The sequence below is a fragment of the Phacochoerus africanus genome, chromosome 6 (genome assembly GCF_016906955.1).
Source record: "Phacochoerus africanus isolate WHEZ1 chromosome 6, ROS_Pafr_v1, whole genome shotgun sequence".
In the NCBI taxonomy this organism is placed as follows: domain Eukaryota; kingdom Metazoa; phylum Chordata; class Mammalia; order Artiodactyla; family Suidae; genus Phacochoerus; species Phacochoerus africanus.
The window spans coordinates 33,934,895-33,943,209 of NC_062549.1; the positions used below are offsets into that span (position 1 = coordinate 33,934,895).

The 8,315-nt window shown below is 45.4% G+C and overlaps 1 protein-coding gene across 3 annotated transcripts in view; it reads right to left on the reverse strand.

Annotated features, from left to right (window-relative positions):
• Window positions 1–7,703, reverse strand: part of ATP6V1C1 (ATPase H+ transporting V1 subunit C1) — a 51,266-nt gene extending 43,563 nt beyond the window's left edge. For 2 of the 3 annotated variants that reach the window (XM_047783484.1, XM_047783485.1), the window contains exon 1: window positions 7,536–7,703. The gene's annotated coding sequence lies outside the window, so the exon portion shown is untranslated. Of the gene's footprint in view, window positions 1–7,511 lie in introns of all 3 variants that reach the window. The other variant, XM_047783486.1, reaches the window with a different exon arrangement.
• Window positions 7,704–8,315: the final 612 nt, after the last annotated feature.

Genomic DNA, 8,315 nt, shown 5'->3' on the forward strand with positions numbered 1-8,315 from the left:
TATCTGAGTTTTTCTGCCTTATCTTCACAATGTTCCTGACCTCTCTTTACCCATCTTTACTTCAGGCCTTCCTTTAGTTCTCTTTCCTATTTGCCTCTGCTCCAACAGTCCATTTTGCCCGAAACAACCGCTCTCTTCCTATTTAAACCAATGCAAACTTTCCTTAAAGTTTTCGCCAACTACGTCCAACCATGCCCCAAATCCATTAATATAATCCCAAACTACTTCTCCCTCAACCCATGTGTCCAGAAAAACCCGTGTAACTGACTGCATTAAAGCAGACATCTATTTTTCATTTCTTTTCCCTATATGTCTCTTGTTTGACTGTAACTACTTTCAATTTAGAGTCATGTCATTCACCTCACCCAGTGTTTTTGGTGCCTAAATTCCCAGAACTCTGGAAACTCTGAGAAGCAAAACAAATAAAATCTCCTCCCTGTCTTGAAGGGGAGTGTGTGTGTGTGTGTGTGTGTGTGTGTAGGCCTCTATGACAGGTGGGAGGTGGGTCTGTGAGTGGGGGGGGGAGGAAAACTTAATGCAGACGGCAAGATAAAAAAAAATCAAGGCAGAAGACACTGGAGGCATGAGAGAAACACTACTCAGATTTTTAAATGACTCTGTCTTATCTGAGTGCAATAAATACGCTTTTATTTTGTAGGCACTAACAACTCTTTTTCAAAATAGAAGGATGGAAAGGAGAGAAGACAGGAAATCAATCCTAGGTCCAAAGCTCTGAGGCTGTTTCTCTTCTTTATTGTTATCACCCAGTTCTAGGAATTTGAAGGCTGTTGATTATTTTCCTACCAGAAGTAATTTGAATGTAAAATAAAAAGAGTAAAGCAGTAACTATCACAACAACGCGAAAGGTGCAGATAACAGACCCAGACAGCTGCGTTTCTTTTGTGAATGAAACTATGGGCCTGACCCAAGATAGGGGCAACCACAGAAAAGAGCACAGCACCCCAATAAGTGCTCCAATACTTAACTGCTCTTAACGGTTTTGAGAAACCAGTACGTTAGTCTCTGAAATGCAACCACCTTTTACAGTAAATTAAATATCACAACAAAGATTGAAGGTGGTCACATACAAAACAGCTTCCTTTTCAGTCCTCGAAAATATCAAGTTGTTTATAGGTGGCTTATTTCAACAAGCACAAGAGGGCATACCTCAGATATCAGCGAAATATCACACAGCCTTCCAATTGTGACACATCAACTTTTAACACAACCAATCAGTGCAAAACATTTACCATAAACCATTTATCTTAAAAATCTGCTATATCCTCCCCCAGAATTTTTTTTTTTTTTTTTTTTTTTGCTTTTTACGGCCATACCCGTGGCATATGGAAGTTCCCAGGCTAGGGGTTGAACTGGAGCTACAGCTGCTGGCTTATGCCAACAGTCACAGCAACGCAAGATCCAAGCCCTGTCTGCCACCTATACCACAGCTCACCGCAACGCCGGATCCTTAACCCACTGAGTGAGGCCAGGGATCAAACCCACATCCTCATGGATATTACTCAGGTTCGTTAACCGCTGAGCCACAATGGGAACTCCCCCTGGAAATTTTTAATATCATACAAATAAAAGCTAAGAGTAACTGTTTCCTCTCTGAACGTTAAAATTCTATCCTTTGAAACAGAAGCATATTAACTGGGATTGTGGGAGAGGCTTGCTCATAATAAAACTTGTTTAAAGTTTCCAACAACAATGGGGGATTTCGCCTTCCAAGGAACACTTCTCCGATTCACACAGAATGAAATTGTAAAATTTTCCAGACACATACCGTCTTAAAATAAATCCTAACTTTCAGGTTGTTTTGTTTTCAACTTAAACAGTATTTATAAATGCTTCATAATCCTATTACAGGTTACCTAAATTTCATGCCATAAATACACTGAAATATGAAAGACAATTTAATCTTCATAAATTGGCATTTTTTTTTTAATTTTACAGTTGGTTAAAAAGAAACTCATAAAAGTCGAGCCTTACTGTCACACAGATGCTGATCATAAAAACTGAAACACGTTAGGGAGGTAACAACACATAACACAAGGCTAAAACTCTCTTACAACTTCTGGTAAAGCTGGCTGAATTGTTGCCCACAGTAAGGAGGGCACTGGAGCCCCAGTACTGAAAGGAATCATCAGAACCTCCTGGGCTCACACAGACTTCCTCTCTGCCACAGGCAACTCAACGCTGACCCACAGAGCAAACAATTCCTTCCAGGCCAGGGAACGCCCTGAATCTACACTCACGGCTCCCAAGACATGACATCCCTTTTCTTTCGCGCAGGTATTTATAATCCTGACAGGGCCACACCATGGTTTCCACTAGAAGGCGCTGACATCTCTAGGGCAATGTATTCTAACCTGAAATTCAACAAGCCAAAGACTTAAAACAAGCCTGTTCTCTCCAATTCATCACTCAAGCTTGAGATCCTGTTTCCTGGTAAAGACAACCACTCATTGAATCTTTGCATTTCAATATGCTGAGCGATTCGTCCTTGATCCCTTCAAAGAAGATGCTATCACCACCCTCACCTGCAGGTGAGAGAAGAGTTAATGAAATTTCTTGCCCAAGGTCACAGAGCTAGTGACTGCACACATTTAACACTCTACTTTATTAAAACACTGCTCCTAACCTCTCCATCACCAACATGTGGTAGAGAGCCTGTCGCTAAGAAGCACTCGGACAGGTGTCCAGCAAATAAAAGATGGCACCACATGGGATGTCTCTCCTCCAGGAGGAGTTTCGACATGTCTGGGAGAATTTTAGGTTGTCCCAACGTGGGAGCCACTACTGGCATTTAGTGGATGGGGGCCAGGCAGGGAAAGTCCTGTCCATCAGGTCAACAGCACACCCAGAGAAACACTACGCTCAAACACGAAGCTATAAGCTGGTTCACAAAGAAAACCTTTCATGGTACAGTCAATCCACCTGTTAATTTACAGCTTAATTTACAAATAACTTCTTATTTACTGACAGTTTGCTTAAAATACCTTAAAAGACACATCAATCTCTTTCTATAAAACACCATTTCTGCACTTACCTGGCATTTTATTTTCAAACATACACAAGCCTCATTTTAGATACAGAGCCCCATCTTCTATCCACTGTAACCACAGCACCTCTCCTCCACTGCCCACCTGGCTCCTCTTTGAACTCAATAAGTACAGCAGATTTGCTACACACTTGGAAAAGATTTTTGCTTCATTATCAAGAATAAAGTTTGAGGAGTTCCTGTCGTGGGGCAGCAGAAACGAACCCGACTAGTATCCATGAGGACGTGGGTTCAATCCCTGGCCTCGTTCAGTGGGTTAAGGATCTGGCGCTGCCATAAGCTGTGGTGTAGGTTGCAGATGTGGCTCAGATCCCGAGTCGCTGTGGTGTAGGCTGGGGGCTACAGCTCCGATTGGACCCCAAGCCTGGGAATCTCCATGTGCCACGGGTGCGGCCCTAAAAAAAAAAAAAAAAAAAAAATGAAATTTTTAGTTTCAAACTAAAGGTTAGGGTCACTCATGTCACGAGGAAATTTCAGACTGCCCTGCTCAACTGCCTCAGCTGTCTTTCCAAGGGCACTATACTAATGGTTTCTACTATGTCTTAAAAACACTGATGAAATGAGAACCAAACCTGAATTAGTTTATAACTAAAATAGCATAAAGTTCCACATCCAAAGGGCGGAAAAGGTTTATTCTGCCAGACAGATCAGAACACACGCAAGAACAAATTTTAACTAGGAGGTACTTGGTCAAAACTGTAGCTACCAGGAATTCCCTTTATGGCTCAGCAGTTAACAAAGCCGGCTAGGATCCATGAGGATTCAGGTTCGATCCCTGGCCTTGCTCAGTGGGTTAAGGATCTGGCATTGCCGTGAGCTGTGGTGAAGGTCGCAGATGTGGCTTGGGTGTGGTACAGGCTGGCAGCTACAGCTCTGATTTGACCCCTAGCCTGGGACCCTCCATATGACACAGGTATGGCCCTAAAAAGCAAAAAAAAAAACAAACCAAAAAAACCCCACCAAACTGTAGCTACTCCTAAGCAAACTCAAGTTCAAAAGGAAGACTGATCGCTGAGAGACTGGTGAACCACAAGGAGCTCCTCTACCAAAGGTTTATTTTGTCATTCCAGTTTTGCTCTTTGGCTGATGAGATTATTTCAAAAGTTGTGGAAAATAATCACAGAATCAGATTTTTGAAGTCCACACATTTTTTTCCAGATAGAAAAAAATAATGTAAATAAGGCTTCAAGGCTAATATGGCAAAAAAAATAAAAATGGTTTCCTCCCCAATTTTTGGGTTTTGGTTTTTTTTTTGGTCTTTTAAAGCCACACTCACAGCACACGGAGGTTCCCAGGTCCTGCTCAGTTTTAAAAGCAGAGTTACACTAACCACCTAGTCAGATCCTGAGTACTGTTTCTTTAGATTTTATCTAGTCCCTGCAAGATACACCAAAAGAGAAAAGGATCCGGGAGTGGTGAGACACAAACCCGAGGCTCCAGCTTCTGCACAACTTGAGACTTGCTTATTGCCAAAGAACAGTGATTGACAAGCTGAGTGCTCTCGCTGGCCCACCTTGCTGCTCCGTATCTCCTCCAGCTGAACTGGAAACGGAACAGCTTCACCAAGCTAACAGAAAAGCAGTTTTTAAAGCCCTGATCACCACTGCCAAATTCTTTTGACATTTTCCTACTCAAAAAAAGTTCACCAGAAGTGCTGTGGATCAAAGATCACAGTGCACTACAAGAAACTCAGCCTTCACCCTAGATGTGACTGTGCGTAAGCACGATTCGGATAATCAGCAGTCAGAAAACAGTGGAAGTTATGCCAGACTTAGACCGAGCACTTTATCTCTGTTTCTAGGTCCGAGAGTCTAGGTAGGTGTCTACCTATACATGAATGGCATTTTCTTTCTTTCTTTGTCTTTTTGCCTTTTCTAGGGCCGCACCCGTGCCTTATGGAGGTCTGAAGGCTAGGGGTCAAATCGGAGCTGTAGCCGCCGGCCTACACCACAGCCACAGCAACGCCAGATCCTTAACCCACTGAGCAAGGCCAGGGATCGAACCCGAAACCTCATGATTGCTAGTCGGATTTGTTAACCACAGAGCCATGATGGGAACTCCGTGAATGGCATTTTCATCTACTTTCTCACAAAGACCTGTCGGAACAACATAAACATGAAAGGGAATCCCTGAGATGACTGCTCAATACAGGTAATCCAAAGTAGGTGATATTACCAAAGGATAAATCTGGAAGGTCAAAACAGATTTTTGCAAAGGAGTCTTCCATCCACCCCCAAATGATCCAGCCTCCCCTGTGTACTTCAAGAGCACTTAGTGGGGAGTGAGCTACCACCAGTGAAGACTGCAAACAGGATCTAATCAATCTCTCCTTCCTCAGCTCTTCAGCCCCTCTAACGGTGAGTACAGTTTATGTTCTCTTTAATTCCTTGGTGGAGAGAGAAGGTACCTGCCTTCAAATCCTTCCGTGGCGCTTCCCCTTTCTTACAGGAAACAGATTACACTGCTTTGCCGTCTCTTGGTGGGATTAACAACAACGTCCTCCTGAGGTGGTCTCCCCTCATTCGCTTCTGCATCCTGTACATTCTCAACAGAAGTTTCTTTTCAAAAACCATGTGTGACACTCTGTCTGTCATCTTCACGGGCTTCCCAGGACAAAAGCTGGGCAGGGCCTGACCCCAGCCTTGCCGCACCTGAGGCACCTCCCTCCGTTCTTCTCTTCCAATTCAGCCATGCACTCCTTCGCCACCTTCCCAAAAGCTTCAGTCCTCTTGACATCTCAGGGCCTCAATACACGCTGCCCCCTCAGCCTCAAGCGTTTTCACTTACACCTTCACATCTTTTTCAGCCTCTTTTTCAGATGTCAATCGGAAAGGCATACCCTCTGAAAAGCCTTTTTTTTCTTTCTTTTTTCTTTTTCAGGCCACACCTGAGGCTTGTGGAAGTTCCCAGGCTAGGGGTAGAACCACACGGAACTGTAGCTGCCGGTGTGCAGCACAGCCACAGCCACTCTGCATGTGAGCTGCGACCTACACCACAGCTCACAGCAACGCCAGATCCTTAACCCACTGAGGAATTGGAATTGAACAGGAATGCAGGAATTGAACTTGCATCCTCATGGACACTATGCCAGGTTCTTTAACTCACTGAGCCACAATGGGAACTCCTGAAAAGCCTTCTTTGAACCTTCAATAAAGTTCATCTGTTATGAACTCCACCATTGTTCTTCCTCCAAAGCACATTTTCACACTTGCATGATTACTAAAATCCATCTACCTTTTGACTCTAAGTTCTGAGAGAGACCTTAGCACTTCATACATAGTATTATATAGCTCAATATGTTAGCTTGAATGAGTAAGTAAATGAATACCATTCAAAAGTCGTCATTACCTGACTCCAACTTTTTTCCCCACTTCTCTGCAGCTCAAATCCACCACAAACCTGCACTTCTGACTCCCCTAGAAGCACTCTTCCTCACTTTCATGCCTTCAAATCCTGTGGCTTCCCCGGCCTAAAAACTTCTCATCTCTCTCCATGTATTCATATCCCCCTGGCTTGCCAAGACCAAACTCCAGTTATCTTTCCTCCAAGATATTTCCCCATAGTACCAGTTCACAGAGCTATCCCTGCTCCACAATTCTAAAGCACTTAGCATTCTCTTTTTGATAATTATTACACCTAACCTTACAGTACTTCAATGTGTCACGTGTGGGTGACTTATCTCAACATTTGTTTGAACTCCTGAGACTCTACTGTTTATACCTTGACTTCTCCACTCCCAAAATAGTGCTTAGTACTGAGCTCTCACTGAAATATTTTATTTTTTTCCTAATACATCAGATTTTTCCTCCGAAAAGAATACTGGCGTCCCCTTACTCCTCTGTTTCTCGGGTGATTCAATTTGCCCGTGTGACTCTCCCCTCAAGTTCCTTCTCAGGGGCATTTTGCTTACCCTTCCCCCATTCTAATCAAAACTGGTTTGAGTTCTCTGGATTCATTCTAATAAAAACTGGTTTGAGTTCTTTCCCCTGCCCACAGGAGCTTTCGTCCTCCGTGAGAAGCTCCCAGACCCTTGAAACTGCCATCCCCCTACTTGTAAGCGCGTACACCTAGTGGACGCTCTCGTGCTAGCTGTGACCTCACACACACCACCCCAGATCCTCATCTGGGTCACTGTATCACCTTTCATCCCCCTCAATCAAGAGAACGGGGATTCGCTGTGACCCTCACCCCAATCCAAGGAGAAAGGTCCCAGACCAACAGTGTTTCTGCTTCTGCCACTGAGTCCCCCCTAGGGCCCTTTCTCTTTTTCCCTCCTTCCTTTTCCTTAGAGAAAGAACCTAGGCCCAAGGCAGCGACGAAGCGGCGCCAAGAAACCAGACACAGCCGCCCAGCCGGCTCCAACGCCACAACCTCGGCCCCCGCGCCCGCCCCATCCCTCCCAGGCGGTGACCGCAGGACAAGCTTCGGCCTGGCCGGGACACCCTACCCGGGGTAGCCATTGCGCACTGACCCAGGGAAGTGTCAAACGAGGAAGTGGCAGCAGTAACAGGTACAGAGGCGGACAGCCTGGCAGACAGACGTTAACGGCTCAGCGCGCCATCCCTCCCCGACCTAAGCTCCGGCTTCACGGCTTCCTCTACCCCAGCGCCCACGGAGCAAGTCACGTGCCAGCCGGAGCAGTCAGCTGACCGCGGAGCACCGCCCCGCCTACACGCGCGCACTGCGCAGCCGCGGCTGTCGAGCCTGCGGACGCGGGGCGGGGCTGAGAGGCTCCTGGGAGAGCCAAGGGGACCCGGGACTCCGGGCCGGCGGTCCTGGGTGGGTGTAGGTTCCTTCTGTCCATGTGTGTCTCTCCCTAGTCGTGTCCACCACATGTGAAGTTCTCTGATACGACCCCTAAGGTTATCCCACTTCTTCAGCTTTCTGCAGGTCGGAATTTGTCTCCAGCCCCTATACAAGCATCTCCACTCGCCGTTTTCTTCGGACAGCCCCGTTTTCTGAGTAATATCCTTAATACATCGCTTCAGCCGCTGATTCATATTTTCCTTCCAGTTTACTTCAGGTTAATTCCATAAATGTTCATGGAGCATTTAATGTGCGCTAGTCATTGTGCTAATTTTTTAAGAATTATCTACCAGCGTGAATCACTCCTTGTCAGAAGAGAGGTTGTTATCTAGTTCGGGGGTATGTGAGGTGTGTGATAAACATCATAAATAGTTGAAACCACATTAGATAATGGGAAATCAAGGAAGGTTTCAGGGCAAAGGCACGGACAGGCGAAAGCATGTCC